The 18309-nt window shown below is 33.1% G+C and overlaps 1 long non-coding RNA gene across 1 annotated transcript; it reads right to left on the bottom strand.

The window, feature by feature from the left end:
* Window positions 1–212: 212 nt before the first annotated feature.
* On the bottom strand, window positions 213–18088 carry LOC132717939 (uncharacterized). Its single transcript, XR_009624007.1, has 4 exons — window positions 17694–18088; window positions 14763–14933; window positions 12734–12901; window positions 213–11085 (listed from the first exon to the last, which is right to left on the bottom strand). It is a non-coding gene; the product is annotated as an uncharacterized LOC132717939 (long non-coding RNA).
* Window positions 18089–18309: the final 221 nt, after the last annotated feature.

The raw sequence follows: 18309 nt of genomic DNA, 5'->3' as shown, positions 1-18309 counted from the left end.
TCCATGTTATTTTGTTGGAATCATATTTTAAAAAATATTTGTGTAAATTGTTTTAACATTACAAATATATTCACTCTAAATAAATGTTATTGTTTCGCGTAAATACACTAGGGTAATAGATACGCCGTGTTCTTCTATAATTGATACCTAAAATGAGTATTTCAATATAATGTACAAAAAATTGCCTTTATAGTAACTTCACACAATATTTGCGTATGTCATAATCTTATAGTAGTATCTGCGCAAACCGGTGTTTGGGTGCACTACCCGGTATCAGCGAGTGTTTTTCTAAATATTCATCAGATACAGAATATGAGAATGTTTCATTCAGTCTATCATTTATTTTTTTTACTATATTTACAATATGATGTAAAGGACAGAACCATCATGTACTGGCAGTGTATCACCTTGAGCTATTGTGTAACAACCGGTGCTGGGTACTTAACAGGTTAATACTATTTACTTGTACTGTCTAGAAAAGGCCCATCTTGACGAAGCATTCGATAATATATTGCTCAATTCTTATTTTCTCGATTTTGGTTTGTTTGGTTTTACGGCGCACAAACACAGTATAGGACATATAGTGCCGAAACAGGAAAGATGACTTTGGCTTACATCGGGTATTACAAATTCAAAGTTACATCAGGAGTCGAAACTACCTCACCTGCTTGAGCCAAAGATGCATAGTCGACTTCCCGGTGATTTTCTTTGTTTTATTTTCCAATTCTAAAAGCCTAATATTTTACTATTTCATGTTTTGTTACTTTCATGAATCAATATAATTCGAATTAATATATTTTCTCACTGAATTTATGACCGCGGGCTATAACATAGTGTAAAGAAAATAACAATGACCATTTAGTTTTGTGAATAACGCTCCCCTTTGTTAATCCCAAAGATTCGAGTTTCTTGCAACTGTATAACAGTTTATATTTGATACTACCAGTATAAGTCGAACACGATAACGTTTACATTATTCGGTCGTATAATTATGATATAATGGGTTGTGTAAGTAATTCAATTATTACATTTTGCAATTTTACTACAATATATAAAAGAGTAAAAGTGAACATGAGAGTAGAGTCGATTTCCGACAGGGACTTTGGTTTATTCCATGTGCGGAAGTAATCCAACTATTCAGCATGAGCATGACATAATGCACTGAATGAACTGAGGAGGTCTTCCTCCATTAGTGCAGCTGGAGAGTATTATGTAATTTCTCAGGCTTTGACAGATCGATAAATCATGCAATTTGCAAGTTAAATTTTTTTTGGACTAATCAACTATTGCGACAAACGGAATCACCGGATTGTAATTATTGCATTGGTTGACAAGTTCCCTTATTACTTGAAGGCGAATATATTTTAGTGGCTTCTGACACAAAACTTGACCTGTTACATTATTTTACTGATTACCCACCGTAAATAATTCAATAATGTGAATTGTATTCTTTCTAACCATACAATATTAGATCTAATCGATTTGCAATATGAACAAATGTCAACAATCTCAAGATCGACAAAAAAATGAGAAAAAGGAAATAAAAACCACAACAAAAACAACAACAAACAAAAACTTTATAAAAGACAACAAGGCAGTCTGAAGGACAGCTAAATTGCCTTCCGCAGTGAACTTTTTACAGCCACGACCTTGATGTTATGCCTAGCATATCATAAGCACAAAGTCTCATGATTGGAATTATTTGTGCCATGTTATTTGACATCTTTCATAAAGTAAAAAAAAATGTGGAGAACATATAACCTTGACCTTGCGGGTAGCAACCTAGATGTTGAATGTCATGGTGACGATCATTTGTGCCAAGTAATTTTAAAATCTTTGAATTGTCAAGAAGTTTAAGAGCGGACATGAAAAATAGATCTTTTTACAGTGGACCTTTAAGTAGGACCCTGACCTTCAGAATTGTGCTTAGCCAATGGTGTCATAATGGTGATCATTTCTTCGAAGTTAACAAGAGGGCAATGATGACCCTGAAATTGCTCACCTGTATAATTATAGGCCCTTGGGCCAAGAACCTTTTTAAACCAGGGGCTTTTATTTGAACAAATTTGGAAGACGCTCATTAGAAGATGTTTCATGATATATATCTAAGCTGTAACTCTTTGGGGTTTTTTTAGAAGATTTTTTAAGTTTTGACTATATACATATAGGGAAATCAATGACCCTTGGGGCGAGGCTAATTTTAACCCAAGGGCCCTTATTTGAACAAACTTGGAAGACACTCATTAGATGATGTTTCATGTTAATATTTGAGCTTTAGCTCTTTGGGGTTTCTAAACGAGGATCTTTTAAGTTTTTACTATATACTTAAAGGGTCAAACTATGAGCCCCTGGGGCGGGGCAAATTTTTTTATCCAAGGGCTTTTATTTGGACAAACTTGGTAGACATTGACTAGATGATGTATCATACCAAATATTTAAGCTCTAGCTCTTTCGATTTTCTAAAAGAAGATATTTAGGTTTTTTCTTTCGGTTGCCATGGCAACCAGTGTTCGGCTTTGAATTAAATTCTTTGAACATTTTTTAAAGTTGACTTTATCAAAATTGACTACCAAAGTAACATTCCTGTGAAGTTTGGATGAAATTAGCTGAGCGGTTTATGAGGAGATGTTAGACTTTTTATTATGAAATGAAGAATATTTAACATTTGACCTTTAAGTGTGACCTTGACCTTGGGGTAGCAACCCATTTATTGCGTTCTGCACATCTCATTATGGTGATAAGTTGTGCCAAGCTATTTTAAAGAAAATTCAGTAGTTTAAAAGTTATGCAGCGAACACGAAATGTAGACTTTTATTATGAAATGAAGAGCTTTTAAAATTTGACCTTTAAGAGTGACCTTGACCTTGGGGGTAGCAACCCAATTATTGCGCTCTGCACATTGTTTTACTATGGTTATTAATTGTGCCAACTTATTTCAAAAGTTTTTCAGTGGTTTAAAAGTTATGGAGCGGAAACGAAAGTGTTACGGACGGACAGACGGATGTTCCTACTGAGTTGACATTATGTTTTTTTTCTTTGATCTCTAAAACCCCATAAGCAACGTATTTGCACCCTATAAGCAATCTTTTTCCCCATAAGTACCGTCTGTACGGAATGAACATGGATGTTAACCCAATAACGTCATTTGAGGTCGTACGGACGGACAGACGGAGGCCATTCTTATGATCTTCTTTCAGCAATGCGGACGGTGATTAAAACAGAATAATTGTATGGCATTTCATTTGTCTTCGCATTCATCACCATGATAAATCACGGTTTCCGATAATAACCCAATTAGAAAAAACGAACCATTTTATCATTATTAATTGATTATCATCAAAGTCGAATAATTTACGGTATCAAAAGAAACTGGCAGTAGAATTTGACCATATCCCTCTATCAATTAGCAAAAGTTTTGACCAATTCAACTGACATGAGTAATCTGAAGTGAATTGACCGATGGAAGTGATTGATATATTCAATTGAAATTTGCAAATAAGTTATTGAAATGGATTCGTATTATCAATTACTGGTATTGTAAATAGGCAGACAATAAAATCGCTAACTTATCAAAAGCATTAATATAAACGTTTTTCATCTCAAAGTATCTAAAAAAGAGACAATAAGACCAGATTTTTGTACTATTGTTGAGATGAATACATTTGTCATATTTTCCGTTATTTAACATTATGAAAACAATGATTAGCTATCGAACTATGCGAGTCTATACATCAAATACAGTTGTGCAGTCATTTGCATAATAACTGTGCAGTCATTATTGATTTACTTAATATCAATATTACTTTAATGCCTAGAAATATGTGTACAACATGGAAAGTTCGTATTACGCCTTCATCAGGGGTGTATAACATGTATAATGTGCTCACAATAGAGCACACAATCTCTATGTGTACACCGTTTAGTATCAAACATTGATTGAACGGAAAAACCGCCGCTAGAAAGGTGATAAAATTGCATTGATTATGAAAAGACCGTTATTGAATAGGCATGGTTGTCATACTTACAAAAGAGTATATAGCCTGCGGACAATGTGGTGTAAAGAAGATTAAATATCGACTCTTAAGGAATTAAAAAATAATAAGAAAATCAAAACTACATGTATAAAGTCGTTTTGATTTTATTTACTAAAAGTATAATGCCAGAAATTGCATGTTTCATCAAGTAGGATATTTTATGTAGAAATTACATGCTTTCATCACAAATTACAATAGATAAGATGTTCCCAGGCCCGGGAAAGAGTGACATTTCTCCACCGCCTGATTAAATCAAGGCTGAAAGCTCTGTTGTATTTTCTGATCTTTGCAATCTAAATCGTAATGTACAGTACATCTTAACTATTTTCCTGTATAAGTTTATTTTTATATACTATAAATTATTTCATCTTAACAGGGTACCGGGATGCAGCGACTGCGTTTAGATTTTTTACTTTAACAGTTTGAGTTTGATACATACGGAATGCATGACTAGAGTTGCATCAAAAAAATAATTATGTTCATTTTTTATGACAGCCACACATTATCATTGCATATCGTGTCTACTTTCTTAAAAAGACACTTTAAAAAATAGTTGCTTCGACTGGGATTTGAACCCCTGACCTCTCACACCCTAAACGAGCGCATTACCCCTGTACCATGGGGAAGTTAAAATTCATAGCCCCTATATTTGAGGAGAATGTATTTGTAAGGTACATGATAGCTTAGGGATGGCACTGAATATGGATGTTTATTTTCTCCCAATTCATTGGAATTTTGTCGATGTTCTTCTATCTTTCTTGGGATAAATAAATTCTCTGTAACATTTAAACACTGTTAATTCCAGTAGTAAATTGCAAGTTTATTTTGGTTGTAACAAAGTTACAATAACAAAATAATAAATTGTCAACACATGAGCACAATTGTATTTTAATATTCAGCAACAGATTCAATACGATAATATAAATAAGTAAATTTTTGTAGTAGAAAACATCAAGAATTTTCAAGTCCTATTTATGTTAAAACTGTTTGATTTCCTATAATTTAATGTACCATAGTGTCTAACGCGTGTACACGAAAAATAGCGTACCAGTGAACCGTGACTGAATTCAACAAGCAGTTAAATAATTTATTTCAAAAAGTAAAGTGTTAATAATAGCTCAGAACTGTTTAATCTGAATAAATAAATCGTTATTTATCATTAATAGTTTAATTACTTTAATACGTAAAGTTGCAGTCGGCACTTATTTTTTTCCGCTCAAATTTGTAATTCAACGAAACCGGGTTTTGCTTCTGAAGTTCTGGTCAAGACTGAGTTGTTCAACCAAAAGTCCGGGCCCTTTTATACCCAGAACAAATCCGAACCAAAATAAAGTGGTTGAAGTGGTTGGTTTACCAAAGTGGTTGTGGTAGAGGCCAAAAAATGGTTGGTACGACCAAGAAATATTTGTTGATTTACCAAAACGGTTAGAAATTTAAACATAGACTCTTAGACCTATGAAATAATAAAAATGGACATAGAACTTTTTGGTCACATTATTTTAAACAAGTTATACCTTTACAACGTAGAAAATACACCAAAAGTCAAATCGCAGAATTTCGACAATAACTTAGCTGTAGCCGGTCGTCCCAAGTAACATACCGGAAACAGTTCAAATATGGCATCTTGTAGTTAAAGTGGAAGCACGTTTTTCTAAGAAAACGGATCATAACTACAAAAATACATGGAATTAGACATTGTTACTTGACAAAACAGTGACTTAAATAATTCATAAACAATAACAATATGATTTAAAATCACAGGTAACGAGTGTAAGTGACAATTCCTCCTTAGAAGTTAGATTGAGCTGCACATTGTGAAAATTGAGGATAAACAAGGAAAACATGTTGGATAAAATAGGATAGATTAAATTTGGCTAATTACCAGTATATATGGGTTGCTGTTTTGATTTCTAGTACAACACAACTCATTATAAGTTTTATAGCAAGTAAATGTCAACATGTCCTCATTATTGAAGATAAGAAGAAAAGTAATGTCTCAAGTTCAAGTCAATTAAGATAAGGAGTTGAGTTCATGTAGTTCAGTTATGTTACAGTTATAGTTGTAAATTTCAGATCACTACAATATACTATAAAAAGAAATAATTCATTTGCGTTTCTGAAATGATCATCGTTTTTAGGAACTTTGTTGAGGGGAAATTAGAACTTTCCTTTTTGCTTTGGATATTTGGGTCTTGTAACATCTTTTCAGAATATATGTATAACGTAGACTGCCTCACTTCTTAACTTTTCAACCACCGTTTATGTAACTGAACTGAAACGAAAACATTCAGTGAACATCATTTTAAGAAAAAACTTCTGGACATGGATAAATCTTTCAAAGCAATCAATAACATCATATGTAAATTGCAATTTGTAAACTCGGTTTGATTGAGTCTATTAATGAGAAATAATGTAAAAATCAAAATTTCTTAAGCACCCTATCACCGTCTCAAGATGTAATAAATTTTTAACAATAACGTATTGGAATAAATGTTCACAAAGGACCAGAAACAAATAGAACATCACTGAAGTAAAGTACTCGGCATGTTTGTAAAGCAGCCACTTGGCCACATTTGACATAAAACTTATTTACACAATTTACTAATGAACAAAGTCCTTTCTATGTTTTATGTTAAATTATTATACCAACGCGTTGATGTTGTTTCAGTACTGGTTGAAATATTCTTCGTTACTGCAGCGGTAAAACATGTTTGAAGCCTTACTTATCAGACATATTACCAATGGTTACCTTTATATACAGATTCTGATTTTTTATTGTATGACATAGCACCATAAAGTATCTTCCAACATTTCATTCAGTAATTAATTGGTAATTGAAGCAATATCTTCCTGTAAGCGAGGAAACATTTAATTAATTGCTATTTGATTTATTGACTTTTCTAATGATAAATTTTAAATGCATATATGGAGAGCTTAAAATGGTCATTAACTTTAATTTCGTGATAGTTCTACATCAAAGACGCATCCAAGAAAGTACTACAGGTAATAATTACGCAAAAGCAAAATGTGATGAATAAAATGCATCTTTACTTAATAAAATAGAGAAAAACAGAATCCGTAAAGAAAGCCCAACATGGCCAAATTGAAAATGTTGCAGGCTCAGTTTGATTGAGCCTGTTCATGGACGGTACTGAAAAGTGCAAGTTACAGTCCACGGCCACAAGCTCTTACTTAAGCAGAATTCAACATTTAACACGAAAATGGTAAACATTTGAATTTGAAAACATCAGCAGATGTGTTCTTACGGTGGTTATCATGGAACCTTCAGTAGTGCCATTCAATGGAATTTTGAAAGGGGATCTGAGGTAATGAAGCCTGCATATCACGGACAAGACGTCAAAAGATAAATCTAAAAAGCAGGCAACATATCATAAGGGTGATTTTACAATATTCAAGTTGGAATACTGGAACCGACCAAGTTGAAAAGGGCCAAAAAAGATGAAACAACATGTATACACAACAACAATGTCGTGCTGAACGATCGTCAAGGATGGAAAATAAGTGTAACTGATGTATCACCATTTGACATTTAGTCGATCTATAATAATGTTTTTGTAAAGTTAGTTTTGGCAACAAGGAGCACAATATGTGTTCTCCATTTATTATTTTTCTTTTATGATCTATGTTGGCTTTCTTGTTGCTTGGTCATATGGGGGTTGCGTTCATTGAACGCCGCCTTTCCTTGTTGATCTTGTTTATCATATTTTAAAAGTTTTATTATATATTTGCGCATTTCTAAACTTCTAAAGCTGATTTCAAAGGAATATTTATGTGTCTAAGTCATAATTTTATTCGATTTATTTCAACTGAAATCAAAATTAATGAGAGTGGTATTTGAAAGTGCATAAATATATCATTTTTGCATTAAGTAAATTGACATTTATTTATAAATATTAGGTCGAGAACTCTTGTTACTTCGTTATTTGTATTTCAGATGACTTCAAAGTCATGATTTTCATTCAATCTAAATACAACCTGCTAATAAATGATTTAACCCATTACTTCATTAGCATTTTGTGAAAAATGGCTGTTTTCATTGAAAAGTATCCCGTCACAAGTTCAATTTGCTATAATACTATAAAAACTGCTTCAACACTAATCAAACTTGGCACAAATGTTGACTGGACCATTGCCCTTGAAACAACATGCTCAGACTTAAATTTTCTGTTACCATGGCAACGAGGGGACATCTCAAAATTGCCAAAAATTAACTATTTTGCGTTGATTTTTTTCATCAAAATTGATTTCAAAGTGCTGCAACGTCTCAATGGATTGAGATAGAGTCAAATGCTTTTCAGCGTTGGTTACACGTAACCTTATGATCAATCTGGGCACATCCCCCTTCTGGCAACCCCCTGATGTATTTTTTGGTTGGGGGCCGCGCCGAAAAAGTGGTCACTTTTTTAACAACATTTCTCAAACAAAAACAAGTGTTGGGGGCCTAAATAAGGCATTTTTTCACCATTAGAGACAACAAAAAAGGGGATGAAAAAGGCATTAAAAGGCGTGTATCACGCGTAATGGGTTAAGCGCAATATTAATATATTGGTATTTTGTAGAACATGACATAACAATATTGCCTGCAATAGTGATTTACTAGTATATGTATCCATGAATTCAATAAAATGTATAATTTGAGTGCTATATTGTTGCATTTTCAAGGCATATAACACGTTACATGTAACGCAGTAATAAAACATCTTAAAATTGCTGGTTGTTCTGTTAGATGTTTGAAAAATTTCTCAAGACCTTTTTTCCAACAATAGTATCTCAGATTTAAAAAAAGGTCTCCTACCGATGCATAATACATTGTATATTAAATTCTATCACTTTCGGAAATTTGCCTATATAGACAAAGAAGGCCGGAAGCGTACATTATTCTACAACAATGCACTCGACGTTCTTATTATCTCCCTGTGTATTTTCACATTGAGGGCGCCATTTTGTTTAAAAAATCTGATAAATAAAAACAATTTTTTGTCGAACTTTTGTTGTGAAAACTATCTAGAATGAAAGAAAATGGTCTTACTAAGAAAATGAATCCGAACACCAATATATCTTATTCAGTCGTTAACGCTGTACAGACGTTTAAAGTGTTGTTTACGTGACGTCACAATGTAGCGCCAAACAGCACGTGCAAAACAATCAAATCAAGTACGCTATTTTGATATCGCAAACGACTTAAGTTTTCAATTTATTTCACTTTTAACAATTTGTAGTTCGCTTGAAAAATTATAGAGTGAAATAAATTAAACAAACAAAGTTTTATCAACGTTTACAAAATTCTTTAGATTCAAAATGTTTCTACACACGGTAGATTTAACGACATTTTATTCAACCCACTGGAACAGCCTTTTAAGAACGTTTCTATTGGAAATTCCGGGGCGAAAACAATAGAAAACTCCGGGGCGAAAACAAATTTAACCACCAAACATAAAGTCCAACTTTATAATAATAATTATATTTTTTCTTGACGTGTTAGAATGGAAATAGATACTAATTCTTCGTGCATTATTGTATAATAATGCACGATTTTCGTTCAAATGCTTTGTAATTAATCACTCAGGCCTACGGCCTTCGTGATTATATTACTACGTATTTGAACTCAAACCGTGCATTATTCTACAACAATGCACTCAGAATTGATATCTATTTCCTAAATAATGCGCGGTTTTCGTTCAAATGCTTTGTAATTAATCACTCAGGCATATCGGCCTTCGTGATTATATTACTACGCATTTGAACTCAAACCGTGCATTATTCTACAACAATGCACTCGGAATTGATATCTATTTCCTAAATAGAGGATATTAAATGAGTGTAAGTTCAATACTGAATTTATTGCACGAATTGAATAAAATTATATTATGCGAGCCTCTGGCTATAACGCTAACATTTAGCGCGTCTTTACTCTTTGTTTGTATAACGCTAATGACGTCACGTCAAAATATATGCACGGCCGTGCAATACCATATTTACGGAGTCGCAAAATCGGCACGGGTGTGTGGTAAATAAAATATATGTACAGTGTAAACTTAAATGGGAACATAGACGCAATACATACTTAATTTGAAGAAATTAACATAATGTTTTCACTTATATTTGACACTACCAAAACACGCATTTACAATCATTTCAATACAGAATTGTACACAGAATAGTTGGCGCAAACAGACATTTTTATAAGATACAATACAAAGATAATCCAAACTGCAGTTTTTGCAACAATAATGCTGAACGTTTACAACATCTCTTTTGCGACTGTGGACTGTTTTGATATAATTCATGGTCTTTTTGAAAATACACATTTGCATTTGACAAGAATACATTTTTAGGCTTACAAAATGCAGATAATTCAACAACGTTTTGCTGTTATTTGTAAAGAAGTACATATGATATTGTAAAATGAACTTAAAAAAGAGCGTCCATAGAGGTTTCTCAGCTTTACAAAAAGAAAATTACAAGGTAGATATTTTTGACAAACATTGGGAAAGTTTATAATTTATTATAATTTCTTCATTTCATGAAAATATGTGAGTGCGGACATTGTTTTGTTTCACCATAATTGTTACATCCTGTAGACAATTTTACGGAATACACCCTTTGATATATTATATCATATAAAGTATATGTGTACATATGGCCCTTTTTCTACGCGTACATGTAGGATCTAGGTCTGCATCATTTGACAAGGACGTTTTATCATAAATCTAACGAATCGAAGAAATTAATGTTAGCCTACTTAACGTTAAAAAATGAATATATCAAAAATAAAATAACAAATACAAAAGATATTTCTAAGCTTTTATGTTTCTCCCTAGTCAGCTGAAACTAGAGCACCACTGAACATCGATGTCTGATTGTGATCCACGTATTCCCAACCGCCGCACTAGATATCTATGACGTCACCAGTGACGCAATGTACGAAGGTTGACGCAGACGCCGACTTCCAGTCTGTGTTTGCTGTTGTCAATGCATAAACAAGTTGGCGTGTTCACGGAGAAATAAACCCGCATTGTCGTGGATGTAACTTAAATAATAAATATCATTTAATTTTACCAATTAAATACGGTGCTTTATCAGTTAAATATATTTGATTTACTTGTATATTTCATATTTGTTAAAAAATAAATATGAAATATAAATAATATGAAAAAGGCAAAGCCTCAAAGCGAGCTCGATGTACTACAGATTTTTCAAACAAAATGGCGCCTTCAATGTGAAAATACACGGGGAGATAATAAGTACGGCGAGTACATTGTCGTAGAATAATGCACGCTTCGGGCCTTCTTTGTTTATATAGAGAAATTTCCGATAGTGTTAAAATGTTTTGTTTCTTCAAAAAAAAGAGGGAAAAGTTGGTTAAAATAATCGTTCAATTTTCATTTTACATTTTCCGTTTTAAAACTGTCATTCGATATTTTATACAGCATCCGTTATTCTGGTTCCCTGTCCAATTATGGTTCCCATCCACATGCGCGGGTGACCAGTCTACACATCCGTTTTCAGTCAAACTTCCTCAGTTTTTATCGTTATCTTTAAATTCGAAAAGTTGCGATGTGTCCAATTCGGTACTTCGGACAAAAGTTTTCAAAACCATCTCTTAGCAGGTACTCGCTTTACCGTAAAGCTCGCCTTGCGAGCAGGCCCTTCGGGCCAGCTCGTCGAGCTCGCTATAAAAGTGGGCAGAGTCAAACTTATATTCATTTCAAGGGACTTCTTTCGCCATTTTGTTTGAAACAAAAGATAAATAAAAAAACATTTTTTTGTTGAATTTTGTCTAGAATGGTAGAAAATGGTCTAACAAAGAAAATAAATCCGAACACCAATATCTGAAATTCAGTTATTACCGCTATACAGACGTTTAAAGAGTTGTTATGTACAGTGAAGCGCCAAACAGCGCATGCACAATATATTACTGCGCGTTGTACAGAGTGAGACAGAAAAAAGGATAGGAGCACCTCACTAAATACCGTATTCCGGTATATACCGGACAAGGCGCTTGAATGATAAAATGCTAAAATCTTGCCTTTTTACCAAACGAAATGAACTTTTAAAGGTCTAATTCATCTTTTCACACCGATTTATGTATGATAAAGAATGAAAAATGTAAAAATCGGCGAAAAAAACAATATTTGTCTACTTTGTGATTATGATTTCTGCAAGCGTCTAGAGGTACTGCTCCAATCCTGTATTGAGTTAAATCCCTGTACAACTGCAGATGCGTAGCAAGCAAGGGGATTCGTTACCATTTTTCTTTGATTATGAAGTTATTTTTTCGTTCTTCATGAAATATGGTAGATATATACATTTTTACTCAGCATGATAAAATACCACAAGCATATTTTATCATGTTTTGTGAAAACATATTCCATATTCCACTCAAACGAAAAAATATCTTCTTTATATATTTATGTTTAGCTATGTACTTCTATGGTATCTGACACTTTTGCCCTTTTGGTAAAACTATAGTCACCACGTTTTCTGGAGGAAGTTCAAGCTCTTTGATGTAATGGTACATAGATAGATCTACTTAATATTTTTACCATCTGCAGAAATAATGTGAATTATGAAAAAATGAAGCAAACTTGAAAATCAAAAGCCAAAATTCCTACCTGGTGCCGAATTGGCATATTCAATGTGATAGAGACTGTCGACTGCTGTCAGTCAATAATTACCTGGACATACTGTAGAATTACAAGAGGCATATTCCATATTGTTTCCTGCACACTGTCTACCCAGCAACGATGGTTTTGTGTTACTGCACGTGCGCTGTCTAGACTTTAGACCGCCATTACAAGTAACCGTGCATGTGCCCCAAGTAGACCACGAAGACCAACCGCCATCTGCAAAAACACGTGTGCATACGTCTGTATTTTGTCAAGAAACAATATTATTATAAATAAAAATAATCTGTTTTATCACATAAACCGCGGCGCAGGAGTGTAATAAAGCCATTTAATAAAAAACGATATTACACTTGTGACGTGACGTCATTTGCGCTGTATAGAAACATAGCGTTAAAGCGCTACACTATGGGCGCGTCATTGAAACAAAATACTCATTTCAACAGTTTACTGTTCTTTTTTTATATATATTTGAGATAAATAGAATATTGCATTCGTGTAGATTCAATACTAAATTTATTGAACTCGTTGAATAAAACAATATTATGCTTACCAGTGGCTCGCAGAATATAATTTTATTTAACTCGTTCAATAAATTTAGTATTAAACTACACTCATTCAATATCCTCTATATTATGCTCGCCAGATGCTTGCATAATATTTTTTATTCAACATTACATGTCACACATTTGATAAACGTCTTGATGTCATCAAATCTAAGTCAAGCTACGTCAATTAACTTTACAATAAAAATAATACAGGACAGTTAAGATGATAGTGGAATTTGTCATTCCTAGAACAGCTATATCTATTAAGGTCTTTATTATTAATTGTGAATTAGTAGAACCTAATGCATCAATTCTCAAAGAATGCCATCTGTGATATTCTGAATAAACTAATGTTTGTCTGTTGCAACAAAAATTGAAATATCTGCTCGAAGGAAATAAATGCGCGTTAAAAATCAACAAACATCTACGTTGGCTATCAAAAATGCCGTTAGTACACTGAATTCAAAATCTTCAAATCAATCCATTTTTACATTTCAAACGTTAGTTTACACTTATTCTAAAATGATTCTTAAATATAAGGAGGCAAAAATCGATTGGAAAATACATTACTGTAACAGTAAATAACGGATTTGAAATAGATTATACCCTAATCTCTGGTTTATTGTCCAAATTCGGTTCCCTGCGTAAGATATAGACTGGCTCATTGACACGTTATTTATTAGGGAAATAAAGAAGATAGAAATAAAAAGAACACGATATTCAAACATGGCGCTATCACTTAAGTTTAAAGTTTATTTTAATTCCTTATAGCTCGGTGACATGTTGAACACCAGAATAACTATTGTTATCAGTTTTATTATCTGTAAAAAGTGTAATTTTGTTAAAAAAAAATATCAAAAAATATATTAAATAAAAAAGCAAGACTAAAATTTTCCCAATTGCTGAATATCTGAACGCGGCGTTTAACAAAAACTTATTACCAGTTAATGGGAGATAAGTAGTACTTATTCTGAATACGGAGGCACGTAGGAGTTACGCGCCCTGGATGTATCAGAAATATTCCCGATTCATATGTATATTATTCTATGTATGTAGACTAACTAAGAAATGTTATAATTATACCTTAACTGAATCATTGAAATGTAGCATGTCTATATGACAAAATGGCAGTCTACAAAAATAAACCTTCATGTATTAATTAAGCAAGACTGGTGTAATCTCCTTAAATAACCTGCACGTCTTTCACGTCAATTTTTATTGAGCAACCGTGACTTTTACAAATTTGTATGTAAACGGCTGCTGTAACTCAACTGTAAAGACTCATTTTTTGTTTCAAAGAAATTAAATGATTGCGTAGTTTTTAAAATGGTTATATAAACACGTTTAACATGTTATTTGGCCGTGTGTAAACGGTTGTTTTCTAAATAACTAATGACTTACGACCCGGGTTATATACGTTTCTACAATGGTTTGTACTGTTATATATCCTGTGATTTTTTTTTTAATTATTAGACTTACTACATCCAAATTTGACTATTTTCCCCTGTCAAATATTTAAAAACTATAATTACCCATGCATGGCATGCCGTAACAAATTTTGTCTTCAACAGATTCACCGAAACAATGATCACCTCCATGGCTAGGATACGGATTCGAACACGTACGATCCCGACGCTGAAGACCAACACCACACGTCTTGCTGCATGCAGTCCAAGGTGCCCAAACACTCCAGCCCCCTGACACTTTATAAACCAAAATATTTACTTACGAAACTTTATTTTTGCTATGGAATATAATCTTAAATATAAATGTACATTTGAAGTATAATGAAGGAAAAAGAACACAAATCAATTTCTAAATATATGTATTATTATGTTGTTAAGTATCATACTATTATCTATTTTCAGTTCATTTAGTTACATTAGAGGATGTTTTCAAATGTGACGTCATTATTTGTAAAAATACCAAATGGCCGCTGGAAAACATGTTCACTTTGTTTCGTAAAGATTAATAGTTCAAAGGAAAGTAAGAAAAAGATTAGTTAGGACATAGTTACACAATAACTAATTGACAAATTGAAACGTGTATACGAGTTTATTTTTCTTGCATATCAGGCAGGATTATCTACCGTTTACACCGGAGCTAGAAAACTCTTTCTCACTAACCAGATAGAAAAATCCTTAAATGTTACTAAAAATAGCGGTGTTGGAAAATCTTATCTCACATGGGCTTATCTCACACTCAACGTGCAGCACTTCTAAATAATACGCGATTCACTCCTATTTTAATAAAAATGAAACGTCAAAAGGTCAAAATGTATTAAATATTTGTGAGCTAATCTATTAAATTGTCTACGGAATCAAAATAGATTGATATTAACTTTCACACTGCAATGAGTCCTACTCTACCTAGATCCGCCCTTTTCAATAACGATCTGTTACTAAAAATAGCACACTTTAAAATATCGAAACATTCTTCGTAAAATCGGATATTATGACACTTTGCCTGAAAAACATTCATGTTTTTTGTTATGATAACGATGCTTCTTGATGACGAATCTCATTTTGATATATTTTAATTGAATATTCGGCCAAAATAACCGAAAAAGTAGAAAAATCTTTGCAAACGGTAAACGCTTTTTTGTCAACCATTGAAGTATGGACTGAAGTCCTTATAAACACTAATATTATGGCACTTTCCGTTTATAATATCGATGTGTTTTATCTTGATAACCTTGCTTTTTGATGAGGGATCTTATATGAATTCATTCTCATTAAATTTTTCACAAATAAACTTGGTCAGAAGAATTTTTTGCGGACGTACATAATGCTTTTTAATCCTAAGCCCCGCCCCCTTTTCAAAACTAGGTACGTTGTAATGCGCGTAGCAAGTAGATTCACTGATATTTTGTGTGTCCAGGTGAGTGAGAGAAATAATCAACCATTGGGTTAGCTAGAGGATAGGGAAACCCCAACCCTCGGGCAATCGGTTCCATCGGAAACTCGCCAAGGCTCGTTCCCGATGGAACCGATCACCCTCGGGTTGGGATTTCCCCAGCCTCTGTCAAACCCAATGATAGATTCTATTAATCTTTCACCCCCATGTAAGACAAGACGCGTGCTTTAAATGACGTCTCTGACGCGCGCCTTTTATGATGAACTGCGTTCTTAGGATGACGTCATTTTTCCGTTATGAATGAAATTGTAAGTTCATACGCTACTATAAGAAAAAAGTGCGTAATGAGAATATCAGTTTTCACAATTTCTGTGCCGAAAATAATTGACATGTAATATGCAAGAAAAAGAATCAAACACCGGCTGTCGGTACAGACGGGAATATCTAGCTCTCGGGTAACTGTTTAGCGGAAACTAGATATTACGGTCTGTACCGGCAGCCGGTGTAAGATTCTTATAATATACAAACAGCAGAGTGAATTTAAATTACTACTTTCATATACTTGGTTCCTGGAACCATACATAACAGGATAACATGTATTCATGGAACAATTCTTACACTCGATTCCAATACAATACAACCAAGACCTCCATAAACACGATATGGAGGATATTCAAGTTTTTTCTATAAATACATGATTTATTTTCATCGAGTGGTATGAAAATAAATATTTCATGGGTGGCGGTAGCCACGAGTGAAATATGGTAGTTTTCATCCCACAAGATGAAAATAAATCATGTATTTATAGAAAAAACTTGAATTAACTGTTTATTATAATTATATATTTCTCTTTTTTTTTTGCTATAAAATTTGAAAGACTTTCCCTTTAATTTTGTGTAATGGAAGAATTTAAAAGAAAGTAGTCCGGCAAGACACCAGTGAAAATACGGAAAATATGTTTCACTGTAGTGAAAAATGAATTTTTACACTGAAAATACGGAAAATGAAAATACGCATTTTATTTCATCAATATTTCTCAATATTTCATTTATAAGTATATAATAAATAGAGGATATTTGTTTAGTTCAGTGTAAGATCGGAATATATTTCACCGAGTGAGCACCAAAAGGTATATTTCACGAGTGGCGCAGCCACGAGTGAAATATGAACTTTTGGTGTTCACAAGGTGAAATATATTTCGATCTTACACTGAACTAAACAAATTTTCTTTTTATTATATGCAAAGAAACGTTTTAAAAAGACATTAAACCTAAAACTGAATGAAAAGCGCACCAAATAATAATACAACGTGACGTCATTAAGTTGGTACCCAGTTCTGTGCACGCTGGTATTTCACTGAAACAACGTAAGGGGCTTAAATTCAAAACAGTGAAATTATATGTTGTCGCTCATTTATAAATTTTCGTTTTAAAATTTAAACTAGTCGAACACGTGAGGATCCCATTCTCACATCGTAGTCTAACATCTTATCACAATAAGTAAGGCATACGTATATAAATTTTCAGTTTAAATATGACAAATCTAATAAATTATCAAAATTTTAAGGTCGAAATAATAAATGAAAACATTTTTTGTTTAAATCCTACCCGGACATGGGTTCATGGAACAATTCCTATACTCGATTCCGCTTCCAATACAATCAATTCCTCCATGAGCTGGTGCGGGGTCATCACACGCTCGCACTCTTACCTGTTGACTTTTGCCACAAGTCCTTTCACACATAGACCAATCACCCCAAGCTCCCCAAACGCCATCCACTACAATGAGTAAGAGTTATTCTATATACATTTTCTTATATTACGATATTTCCATAGCAACGGAGGTAATATTTCGCGCATGCTGGTATTACGTAGGGCAAAAAGTGATATCTGACCAACCAATGGAAAAAAATATCAACATCATGATCGAATCCTTAAAAACCGCTAACTAAACGTTTTGAAGAAAGAAAAAAACACAGCAAACATGCGAGCAGTAAAAAGGCTTTCTGTTTAAAGTATCATTAAAAGAAACAATTATATTTATATTACATTTTTCTGGAACAAAAATAGATACTGTACAAATAAATGTTTTGGATCTTAATAAAAAGATATTTAACAACGATGACGAGCTGCTTCCAAGTGCGGTCTCTTGATATGCTTTTAGTTTTCTTTTATATGAATGATGAGTAGAAATGGCAATAAGAATTAAGTATGAAAATGTGAA

Source organism: Ruditapes philippinarum, unplaced genomic scaffold (genome assembly GCF_026571515.1).
Source record: "Ruditapes philippinarum isolate M1 unplaced genomic scaffold, ASM2657151v2 ctg10927_1_1_1_1, whole genome shotgun sequence".
Taxonomy (NCBI): Eukaryota; Metazoa; Mollusca; class Bivalvia; order Venerida; family Veneridae; genus Ruditapes; species Ruditapes philippinarum.
The sequence above is the reverse complement of the archived record's forward strand: the minus strand, read 5'-3'. Positions and strand labels throughout refer to the sequence as shown.